This window comes from Triticum urartu, chromosome 2A (assembly GCF_056163025.1).
Source record: "Triticum urartu cultivar PI428250 chromosome 2A, HENAU_Tu73, whole genome shotgun sequence".
In the NCBI taxonomy this organism is placed as follows: domain Eukaryota; kingdom Viridiplantae; phylum Streptophyta; class Magnoliopsida; order Poales; family Poaceae; genus Triticum; species Triticum urartu.
The window spans coordinates 616,288,800-616,301,772 of record NC_141874.1 but is presented as its reverse complement, the minus strand read 5'-3'; the positions used below and the strand labels follow the sequence as shown (position 1 = coordinate 616,301,772).

The window sequence follows — 12,973 nt, the reverse complement described above, 5'->3', positions numbered from 1 at the left end:
TCCAGTTTCATAATTAACATAAAAAACAAAAATAAAAAGACGCCGCCGCCAGCGCGCTCCTGCCCGTACTCGTCGATGTCGTCGCCGTAGCCGTCTTGAATGGCCACCAGCGTCGTCGTCGTCGCTGACAAGGTCCACGTAGGCCGGCGGCATCCAGAGGTGGGCCGGCGGTGCGTGGTAGACGGAGGCGGGCTGGACGGCGGGAGGTGCCTGCACGACCTCCTCCCGTGGCGACGCCTCCCACTCCGGTGACCGCGGCGGAGTGGCGCACCAGTTCACGCCCACGACGGCCGCCATCTCCGATGCAGTGCAGGACCAGCCCCACCCCTGGCCCAGCAGACCCGGGTGGAACGCGGCCACCGGCTCCTCCTCCATCACCTCCTCGGGGATGGCTACCTCGCCGGCGGCGGAGCGGGCCATCATCTCCTCCAGGCCCTCCCATTGCCGCTCATCGTGCGTGTGCATGGGGTCCTCCATGACACGCGCCATGAGACGGGCCTCCTCCTTCTCTGTCATGCGAGGAGGTGGTGGTGGAGATGGCGAAGGCGACGGCGACGACGTGGGCATGAGGCCGCGCACCAGCCTACGCCCGCGCTCCTAGGGAGCAGGCGCTGCGCGCTCCCGACGTGGCCGCCGCGGCCTAGACGCCGTGCCGGCGAAGAAGGGGGCACGCCGCACATGGTGCTCGTCCCTGAGCCAGGTATCCCAGAGGGAGGGGTCTGGGACGTACCTGTCGTCGTAGTACAGGTCGTCGGGGAGGAGGCGGCGGCGGCGCTCGATCTCTTCACGGCAAGCACGGCCGCTCGCCGGGACCGGCGGGATCGGCACACGGTCCGCGGACAGGTGCCAATTGTTGGGGAGGTGGACGTCGCTCCAGGGGAGCGGCGTCCTCGTCTCCCAATAACGGCGGCACACCGACGCGCGGATGTAGTGCCGGTCGCGCTCGCCAGTGGACGTGGGGCGATGGAGAACGCGGGCGCGCGGGGGCCCGGCGTGGTGGTGATGCGGCCTCCTTCACGGAGCCGGCGCGGCGCCCCGACGAGGAGCCGGCCTCGCGGTCGTGCTTCCCCTTGCGGTTCCAGAAGCCCATGGTTTCGAGGTGGCCGGCCGACGAGCTTGAGGACAAGGGAGGGCTAGGGTTTGGCGCTGTCGGGTTTTGAGAAGGCCGCGGGATGGAGTGGGGCAGTGTGGGCGACGACCGGTCCACGGGTTCTCCATTTAAGAAGGGCGGCGACCTTCCACTGGGCCGATGACAGGTGGGGCCGGCCACCCGTGCGCATTGATGTTGACGGACGGGAGGTAGGTGGCCGTCCCACCACGCGGCCAGACGCGGACGAGCGGCGCGTCCGTTCGGTGTCCGCGACGACCCAAACCTGGCGCAAAGATGCGCTCGAAATGGACGGCCCGAACACAAAACAGATCAGATAGGTCCGGACCGTCGCACGCTGGGCCGCCTCGTTTATCTGTTTTACTTCAAATGAACGAGACCGGACAGAATGGGATCGTACGGTGAAGTTGGCCTTAAAAAGTCAGTGGAATTCAACTCACCAAAATGGACCACCCCGACGACGAGGGCAAAAAAGACTAAACTGCGGTTCCCGCGCTCCGCCAGGGGCAGTTTCGGTATCCAGTTGCTTCGAGGGCACTGCTTCTTCTCCGGTAGGACCAGCGTGCACCGCCAGCCCATCGTTCTCTTTATGTGAGGCACGTCGCGTCACGTAAACTGCTACACACGTAACGCATCTCGGCTGCGAGCCCCACCACAGGAGCCCCACATGTCACTGACCTGCTGCTTTCATCGCGAGGGTTAGGGCATGTACAACAGTGTACAGTCAGCAGTCTGTAAGAGATGCCAGGTAGGATTTTCAACCACGTGGAAGAGAGAGATAGAGGAGCAGAAGGTGCCCGTCTGTAGAAATAAAGACGGTCGATTCCCAAAAATTTCTCTGCTTGTCAACACCCTTTTTACCGTTGTATGCATAGGTCGTCTGTTACAGTCCTAGAAAATCTCATGTTCCGTTTACTTTACGTGCAAAACTAATCACACGCACAGCCGAAACTCCAGATCGTGGGTGAGTGCTTCAGATAGCCTAATAGACAGCCTATTTTACAAGGTGCCTTTTGTACCGTCTATAAAGTGACGTGGAGGTAGTATATAGACAACAGCTATCTAAACTGATGTACATGCCCTTACGAAAGGTCACTTGCTGCCGACCCGTCGTCCAACCTGGCGGGTCAGCCGACGCGTCATGTCGGGGACGTGGCCAACTCCGAGTGGGCGCAGGGCGGCGTGGGGTGCTGACGTGGTGGACTCGAACGGCGCCCGAGGTGCGAGCATGGACTAGGTCTTTGCAAGGCTGTTTAAAGACGAGGTGACGGCTGACCGCCGCGTGTATTCATATCGGGCTGGCCTATGGCTATAGACAGACTGTAGAGCGCGCTGGATTACCTTGGCAGGAAAGAAACGTCTCACGGAGAAGTCGAAGCCTGCATTTACTGCGTGCATTGGTCCATACTTGCAGGGTACTCCTACTAGTATACGTAGTAGTACTACTAGAACGTGGATGCTTCTGTCGAATTCACTTTTTACGGTTTACTTCCTCTGAACTCAAGATATTACTACTTTTTAAAGGTAAAAACTACGAGTCAATCAAGGAAAAAGCTTCTGTTGAACCGACGGATCGGTGCGATTCCATCCGCCTCCTTATACGCGGGCCAACCTTCTTATCTCTAGGAAGGTCCACTGCATCACATCTTATCTTCTCGCTCTACTCGTTCATCTTCGTCGTTGGATCTCGAGCGCCTGCCATGCTCTGCCGCCGCCCCACCGGTGAGAAGCCCCGCCCACCTCATCTTCTTCTTCATCTCCTCCTCTTCCTCTCTCCTCCCTCTCCTCTAACCTCGCAGCCCCTCCCCAACCAATGTATCGTCGCCAGTGGGCATGCCGATAACCAGGCCTCCATCAGCCATGCCCCTCCTCTTCTTCTCCTGCCTCCATCCTGCCCAAGTTCCTCCTCCGCCGCATCTCAAACAAGATCTCGAGCCGCGTCTGCCATCCTCGGAGCACCAGCATCTGCGTCCGTCGTCGTCCCGCTGCTCGGGGAGCACCGGCATAGACAGCCATTGGCTCCGCCTCCTCGAGCTCAGTTTTCCTGCAACAAGTTTCCCGCAACAACGGTGCTTCTACAAACCCAGCAGCCACGGAGTGGCGGCGCTACTGCTCTGTTGCGGTCGGCGGCGATGTGCTTGACGCATGCAACATGGTAGTTATTTTTGCAACGCAGCCATTGTTTCGGGAATTGTTTCTGCAACCCAGCCGTTGTTTCAGGAATTGTTTCTGCAATCCCCAAATTTTTGCAACATGTTAGTTGTTTCTGCAACGCAGTCGTTGTTTCAGGAATTGTTTCTGCAACGCAGTCGTTGTTTCAGGAATTGTTTCTACAACGCGGCCGATGTTTCTGCAACTGGTTTGTTGTTTCAGGATTAATGTGTCGGGAAGGCGACACGCGTGTGCAAGGAGTTAGATCGGACGGCTCGCGCGCGGAGATCTGACGGCTGTCGAGGTGGTGGATGTTTACTAGACATCTACCAGCGGACGCGTAGCGGCTCCCGTCAATCAATCAACCGTTGGATTACAAAACCACACGCGTAGGCACTATTTAGAGACAATCAGAAGACCACGAGCACGCACCTTGCAGAAAGGACCCATAAAAGATAAACTCAAATGATAAATATCACACATCAAGCGATAACATTTTTCGATGGCAATTTTCAGTGACATACATTAAGTTTCTACCAAAAGTAAACTGAAACACGAAAGTTGTCATGCTTGTCATCTTCGAGTCACTAAACTTGCAGTCGAAAACGTTCGGAGTTGCCATGTGCTCGTACCTGTCGTTAGTTACTTATCACGATCCAAGATAAAAGTACAACCCAGGGACCTAAGCGAAGACAACCATCCGCCCATCGTATGCCATCGTCGCAAAGCTTTACCGAACATAGGGGAGACACCAACTTGCCCGGAACCAAAGAAGCACCATAGCAGACAATGTTGCGTTGTGAGCCAATGAAGCGGGCCGCTGGACGACCTGAGACAATGTGGTTCGTGGGCTAGGGATTATCCCCACACTCTTTGATCAATGGCCCTGCCGTTCTCAGTTGACATTGTCGAAGAGAAGACCTGAAGCCCACCATGTGTGAAACGAGCAATCTTTGGAAAGATGTCGTTGCCACCGTCCTGACCACGATGCTGGAGTAGACGTTGTCGCGACAGCGGGGTCAAAGCACACATAGCATCCACAAAGTAGTCGACGTCGCTACGCCAACCTTGCTTGAACATCGAACCAACCAGATGTTGCAATGAGAATTGAGGATGATGCATTAGACAAAGATCCAAAGACAAATTATTCGCTTCGCCATCCGTCCACCATAGAGGAGACCTTGGACGACCAAAACCCTAGACTCGTGCTACTACACGTCGCGTGCAAGGTCCGGCCCCTTTTCCCGCCGGCGTTGAAAGGTCTTCACGGGAGGAGTCACCGGAGACAATGACGGCAAATGTTTCGCCTCTTTCTCTGCGAGGAAGAGAAGAGCGAAGCGGTTCGTAGAGCGAAGCGCTGTAGATATTACTACTCGTACTCCCGTCAGCCGTGACATCGTTCTACTCTGTCCGTGCGGGTTTATCAGGCTCCATTTTATTTTAAGCCAAAGTTTGACCATAGATTTACTATAAATTATATGTTAGAAAAATTATACTATAGGAAACCTCTTTCAAATACAAGTTCAAATATAACTTTTGTAACGAATATTCATTTATGAGCCCAGGCTCATCTGCACCTGGTCAAGAAAAAAGTCACAAGAAATAAAAAAATTGTTGCATGGTAGATAATTTGGTGCGCGAGGTGCGCTCCAATTTTCAGATCATTTTAACATATGAGTAGCTCTCCGTAAAAAAGACAAATTGGGTTAGAACAATACATGAACAGTAAGCATTTTACAATCCTTAAATTTGTCTTTTTTGCCGAGAGCTATTCGGATGCCCAAATGATCTGGAATTTGAAGCACACCTCACTCATCAAAGTATCTACAGTGCAAATTTTTAAAATATATATAGTATTTGTTTTGATTTTTTTCTTCATCGCGGGTGCAGATGAACCTGGGCACCAAATCACTGCTCTCCTCTTGTAACATATATGTTAGTCATATGGATGGCCAACGTTTGATCAAAAATATGAGGGTGACAGTAAACCCGGTTCGGAGGGAGTAACATATTAATTGTGTCAATATTTTAAGTGGGAGTACCATCAAAGGAGTAATTCCTATGTATGATGTTTGAGTTTCTTTTTCTTCTGAGGGGACGCCAGAGCTTTTTTCGCTGGACACATGAAAACATTGACACCTAGACACCATGCGAGTTAAATTCGTACCAATTTTTCCTACATTATGAGTGGTGTTCACTATGATTTTAGAAACATTATTAATTAATATAATGGGTGGTTTCAAAAAATCATACCAATTTGGACAATGGTGTTAACTTGAATAGTTTTTGAGGGTTCAGTTGGGATCATTGTTTAGAATGGTGATGCACACTTACCTTTTCTTGTTGTATAGCGTGTATGGCCTCACAAAAAAAGGCGTGCATGCAAGGGAGGTAAAATGTTGGCATATCGTGGTGATGTACCTGAAACTTAAAAGTGCACGCATACTTTTTCGTAGAAACGGGCGACCGGCTTGTTACTCATAAGTGTGTATTTTTTTGTCAGCTGGTGAATGTTTTTTGTTAGCATTAAATGCGTAAGTACTAATCTGGGAAACAAATTCACGCACATTTATTTTAACCTTTCAAATTTTTAAAAAATCATATTTTTTAAACCACGCGTCGGAATTCAGATCCGTTTTCACTGTTGGATTCATCGCGACGAGATCTTTGAAACTAAATTCCGCATGGATATGTTTTGACGAAATTTTTTTGATGCCAACTTTGATGTTATATGGTGCAACTAAAGTACTGCATTGTGCAACTTTAGTACTACATGGTGCAACTTTTTTTAAACCAACTTTAGTACTACATGGTTTGTAATTTAGTCTAGTTGCACACACATTGATGTTTAGTTGGCTTATAATATAGTCTAGTTGCACACACATTGATGTTTAGTTGTCAGAAGGACTAGTTGCACACACATATGCTCAGTTGGCTTGTAATTTAGTCTAGTTGCACACATATTGATATTTAGTTGGCAGGACACTAGTTGCATACACATATGCGCAATTGGCGCGGCAATGTAGTCTAGTTGCACACCCATTGATATTTAGTTGGTAGGACTAGTTACACATATATGCTCAGTTGGCGAGGCAAATATAGTTTAGTTGCACACACATGATATTTAGTTGGCAGGACTATTGGCACACACATATGCTCAGTTGGCGCGGCAATGTAGTCTAGTTGCACACATATTGATGTTTAGTTGGCAGAAGGACTATTGGCACACACACATATGCTCAGTTGGCGTGGCATGTACTCTAGTTGCACACATATTGATGTTTAGTTGGCAGGAAGACTAGTTCGTCGAAACTCCCCCATGTGGGATCTACTTTTAAAGAGCACGTCGCAAGGGTTTCAGCAGTGAAAATGGATCTGAATTTCAACACACGGATTGAAAGTTATGCCTTTTAAAATTTTAAAATCACAAAATAAATATGAACAAACACATGCACATGCATATACATGCACATAAGAAGATGCATATGCACACAACAGGAAAAGAGACTACTAGATGACTATTCTAATTAAAAAGGAAGAGACAAGAAATTGCCTAAAATGACGGCCGCTCGCTACGCATCCCAAGCAGTCATGCGCTGGCTAGACACGTCCGGTGATGTATTGGGGTATACTAGATGGTACCCTGTACGCTTGTTGCGGAATTGGATAAATAATTTCTAAATAATATGTAGAATACTAATTCAGTACTTACAATTAAAACTATGTGAGATTTTTTCGCATAAGCTAAAAATAATCTTGGCATGAAAGTTGTGCATGTCACAATTACATGTAGTGTGGTTTAAAACACACTTAGAATGCACTAATGCGTGTTGCATGGTGGAGGATTCAAATGTGTAGATCAGATTTATGCTAATGTATCAAGTTAGTAAATCTAACGGCTACAACAATTTTGATAATTTAGAAGCATGCATGTTGAGATAATTATAAGGGATAATTGATTTTATGCTCTAGTTGTGTCTCACTCAGAAAATTTACCCCTAATTTCCAAAAACATTTGGTTCTACCCAAGCCACTTCGCTCCTCTTATTCTTTTGCCCTTTGATCATTTCACTGTCAATTTGAAAACTTCATAAAAAATTCATACCAACTCAGAAAAATACAAATAAGATATTCAAATGTTCAGAAAAACATCACCTATATGTGCATGTCATTTGCATTCATGAAAAAGTGTTGGAAAGTCCCCATCTTAGTTTGAGCCTATAGGATCTCACCATGAACAGTAAAATCTAAAAAATCATTTTTAAAAAAATAACATTTAGCAATGTTTTGAGTGCTTGCCAAGTTTCATCGAGGAATGACATACGTGGGAGTTGTGAAAAAAATTGATGCTCCAAAACAAAAGCATTTTAGAGTGTTTCTTTTGTTTTTTTGCCACGACTTCCAGGAATGTCATTCCCTGATGAAACTTTGTAAGAACTCAAAACATTCGTCGATGTTTGCCATAATATTTTAGAATTTTTAGAAATTGTTTTCAACTTGTTCAGATTTTACTGTTCAAGCTGAGATCATATGAGCTCAAATTGAGACTGACACTTTCCAACGCTTTTCTCATGAATGCAAATGACATGCACATATAGTTGATGTTTTTCTGAACATTCTGATATTTTATTTGCATTTTTCTGAGTTAGTATGAATTTGTTATGAAGTTTTCAAAGTGACAATCAAAGGCAAAAGTATAAGAGGAGCGAAGTGCCTTGGGCAGAACCGAGAGCTTTTCAAAATTAGGGGTAAAACTATCGACTGGGACACCGCTAGGGGCATGAAATTAATTATCCCTAATTATAATTAGTGGGAATCAATGTTTTAGGTATATATAGGATTTGCATTAGCACCCGGGAGTATGTATTCCTAGACGTCGAAGGATGTTTTCCAAATTAAAAAGTTTTTCAACAGTTAGATTTGTTAGTGTTCAAGTTACATATATGCCTGTAAAATTTCATGAATTCGAAACATCTCAACAATAGAAATAGAAAATCAATGAATTCGAAGGTATTTTCGGGTGACAATGACAATTGTTTGAACACTTGCACATACGACTCTTTTTGTATTCACTTCAGATATACTACTCATTGTACTATTCGTCTTCGTAGCATGTGGTCCCGCGAGCCCATTTCAATTTCCTTATAACATTTTTCTTTATATTTTGTTTTGTGGATGTTATCAATGATGTTGCGTCCTGGTGTCTTGGACAATGTTTCTGACAACAACATACATACACCCGTATGACTCCATAGGCTGAGCATAAAGAGAGGATCCATACTTAAACCTTGAATTGACACAAATTAATGTTAAAGAAATAACCTCAAACTTCAAAACCGTGTAAGTTACAACTCTGAATTCTCAAGACAGTGCAACGCTTAACCCTGACTGCTCAGACAGGTTTCTAGTTGGCTTGACCAGCTGACCCGCTCAGTCAGTGTCATCACCCCACTTTTTCGACCCAAAAATAAAAGTGTCCAGAAAAAAATGAAAAAAATATGTATAATTAACAAAACCATGCTGATAATTATGTGAAAATTCCAAACTTTTTTCCAAGCAGATAAATTAATACATATTTAGGACTTTTATTGGTAAAATTTTGACTAGAAAATGAAAAGCGCCCCAAACATTGAAACAAATCTCTAAAATGAACACTACAAGTTTGATCATTGTAGGAGAGTTTCAATCTTTTTGACAAACAGATTAAAAATACAAGGAAAATGCATATTTAGAATCTTTTTAGTCAAAATTTGACTAGACAATGAAAGTGTCCACAAAAAAGTAAACACATTTTCTAACATGAACACTATCATGCTAATCGTTTTGGAAAAGTTTCGAACTAATTTTTTCAAACAGACTAAAAATACAAGGAATGTACATATTCACGAGCTTTTTTGGTCAAATTTTGACAAAAATTGAACGTGTCCAGATTTTTTATTTATTCTTATATAAAATGAATGCTATTGCGGTGATCATTCCGGGCAAATTTCAAAAAGAAAATCCAAACATATTGAAAATACAATGATAATGCATATTCATGATCTTTTCTGGTGATGTGGAAGCTGACTGGGCCCAACCCAATCAAACTGACTAGAAACCGGTTTGAGTAGAGTCTGGGTTGAAGGTTGGATGGTATTGAAAGTTTTCGTACCTTAGACAGTTTTGTAGCCCCCCACGTCACCGATGTCTGAGCCACAGGAGCAGGAGGAGCCGGAGAACCCCATCGCAACCGCCATGCTTCTGGCATCCAACATCACCGTCAGGCCGAAGCCATCTTTCGCAAGGCGCAGGCGCAAGTGAAGGAGGCCCAACGTGTGTTCACGATGGCATCGGCGAGCACGCACCATGCCAACCGGCTCGCCTACCACGCTTAGTCCAGCAGCCATGCCCAACGCTTGAGTGTCAAAATCAACGCGGCGCTTGGCCTTTCTGGTGGCGAGGAAGACGAAGGTGTCATTGAGCTTTCGGCTGACGGCTAAGAGAAGAATTAGCTGCGTTGCCGGAATTGCAATGCCGGTGACGAAGAAGAAGAGTTGTATGTCTAAAGAAGAAGTGTCTTTTGTTTTTCTATTGTTTGCGCTTAGTCTAATGGTTGTGCTTAGTTTCTGCTTAATCAATCTTTAATCCATGTTTGTATTTTTATGTAGAAGTATCATATTGTAGTGCTTGTCAGTTCAAGGAAGTTTAAGCGCCAATGAATTCAAGGGGGGTCCATGTAATTTTCTCTCGACAACTGCTCAACGCAGCACCTTCCCTCTCGTCCGGCAATAGGAGCATCTATAACCGGACTTAGCAAATCTGACCTCCTAAACGTTAGCGGACGCGCCCGGTCAGTGACCAAACTTGTCCGTTTTCAACCCTTATTTTTTCATTCATAAATCCACACTTCTCATTTTTCTCCCATATATGTCTGGTCAGTGATTGGTGGAGAGAAGAAAAAGAAAGAAAAAAAAGAATAAATAAAGAGAAAAAGGTGGTCCGGGGTGAGCCACGTTCTACGTGGCGGACTGCCCCAGCGCGCCCGCGAGCGCTTATATCCTTCCTACATTTGTCCTTAATACAAGAGTTTGAAACAGCCCAGACTTATAGAGATAATATGAGTGTTTGGTTGGGTCACTTTTTTCCTTCTTTCTCCTGTTCAATCACTGAGCGTAGATGCTCTAAGCTAGTGCACATCATGCGATGGATGGATGGTGCTGCACTCCTGCTTGCCAATTTCATGGTGCGGTGACAGATGCCAACCGGCAACGATGGCCGTCCACCTTCTCGGCTCGCCAACGAAACAGTCCCGGAAAGAGCGCGCTTGAGCTGCCGCGCGCGCGCGCCGGTTTCGGCGGGGCAAGTGGAGTGCCGCGGCCGGAGTCACGGAAAAGGGCATGGGAGCCTTTATGAGGAGCTTCGCCTACGGCCCCATCTTTGCTCCACCGGCGCTCCCATGGTTCGCATAAATCCGGCGGAAATGGAAACGAAAGGCAGTTGTGCTTTGCACGAAAAAGGATACTATCCTGATAAGGTTTTTGGCATACGTGCCTATGGCAAAGACGCCAAAGGTGGCGATCGAGTGCAAGCCCCCTTTTGGCCCATGGATATGACCGAAATCTTTACAGCAATGCACTCCCTCCCTCCTCCTCCGATCCCCTGATCTGTAAGGGCATTTCCAGCCGTTGGCCCCTCAGGACGCATAAAAATCGCTTCTTGAGGGCGAGCCGGCGATACAATCGGCGCTGGGGCGGTTTTGCGCCCAGTCGTCGTCCTCAGGCGCCGAAATTGACCCACTTTGCAGTCCAATTTCAGTGAATAAAGGGTCCATATGGGCGAGAATAGGCCCATATTCGGCGTGGTTTCGCCGTGTCTCGGCGTTCAATTATCAACACAATTATTTTTTATCACATATTTCATCATAGAAAAATCAAATACTTCAACAAAATAGTACAACAACAAATAGTTCAATACAAATTATATAGTTCAACAAATAAAAACTCGTATTTCATCACACAGCGTCCCCCTTGAGCCTCCATAGGTGCTCAATCAGATCTTTCTGCAGTTGATGATGCACCTGTGGGTCTCGGATCTCCTGACGCATACTGAGATAGGCAGTCCAAGTTGCCTGTAGATGGTGATCAACTTCGGCTAGAGGACCCTGCCTGTAGTATGATTCAGTGTCAAACACTGGGTCTTCTTGCTCGCTCTCGATGATCATGTTGTGCAAGATGACATAGCAAGTCATAATCTCCCACATTTGATCTTTGGACCAGGTCTGAGCGGGGTACCGAACAACAGCGAATCGAGATTGGAGCACACCAAATGCCCGCTCAACATCCTTCCTACAAGCCTCCTGAACTTTCGCAAACCAGGCGTTCTTGCCTCCTGCCGCAGGGTTTGAGATCGTCTTCACAAATATCGACTATCTCGGATAGATGCCATCTGCTAGGTAGTACCTCTTGTTGTATTGGTGCCCATTAATCTTGAAGTTCACCGGAGGAGAATGGCCCTCAACGAGCTTGGCAGAAACAGGAGAGCACTGCAGCACGTTGATGTCATTGTGAGTTCCTGGCATACCAAAGAAGGAGTGCCAAATCCAGAGGTCTTGTGTGGCTACCGCCTCAAGCACCATACTGCAACCGCCTTTGGCGCCTTTGTACATCCCCTGCCAATCAAATGGGCAATTCTTCCATTTTCAATGCATGCAGTCGATGCTTCCAAGCATCCCAGGAAATCCTCTTGCTGCATTCTGGGCTAGGATCCGACCAGTGTCTTCCGCATTGGGTGTTCTCAAGTATTGTGGCCCAAACACTGCCACCACTGCCCGACAGAACTTGTAGAAACACTCTATGCTGGTGGACTCGGCCATGCGCCCATAGTCGTCGAGTGAATCATTAGGAGCTCCATATGCAAGCATCCTCATCACTGTCGTGCACTTCTGGATGGAGGTGAATCCAAGAGCGCCAGTGCAATCCATCTTGCACTTGAAGTAGTTGTCGAACTCCCGGATGGAATTCACAATCCTGAGGAAGAGCTTTCGGCTCGTCCGATAATGGCGCCGAAATATTTTCTCGCCATGAAGTGGAGCATCGGCGAAGTAGTCGGAGTAGAGCATGCAGTAGCCTTCGAGACGATGCCGGTTCTTTGCTTTCACCCGCCCCTGCGCCGAGCCACCTCGCCGCGGCTTTTCATTGCTCGCCAGCAGCTGGGCGAGGGCGGCGAGCACCATGAGATGCTCTTCTTCCTGGACGTCGGCCGCGGCTTCCTCCTCCAGCAGCGCGGCGAGCTCTTCCTCGTCATCCGAGTCCATCGCCGAGACAGGTAAAACGCCGAACACCTTGCGCTCGGTGGGCGTGTACCCACCGCTAAACCGCGCCTCCGCGGCCGGAAACGCCCAGCTGCTGTGGAAGGGGCTGCCGCGGCGAAGCGCTACTATTTTCCGGCGAGGAATGGCTATCTAGCAGAGTAGGGCGGCGGCCGTCGCCGGGATATAGCTAGTGGTGGCCGAGGGCGCTGGGGGTGCGAGGCGAGTCGGGGGAAGAAAACCTTGACTTTTTACCTGTTGGTGTGGGCCAGGCGTGCTTTTCCCTAGCGCCGTAGCCCCCAACTGCTCCCCAACGCGTCGGGTTCGGCCTGTGACCGCCGGGCGAAAAAAAGGTCCGAACCGGCGATTTTCGGCGTCCTGGAACGTGACCGGGCCGTCTTTTCGGCGCCGGCGCCGAAAAAGTAGCC

General features: G+C 47.8%; 1 pseudogene; it reads right to left on the bottom strand.

Moving 5' to 3' along the window:
* Positions 1–2,962: 2,962 nt before the first annotated feature.
* On the bottom strand, positions 2,963–12,551 carry LOC147986237 (uncharacterized; annotated as a pseudogene).
* Between the last annotated feature and the right edge of the window lie 422 nt (positions 12,552–12,973).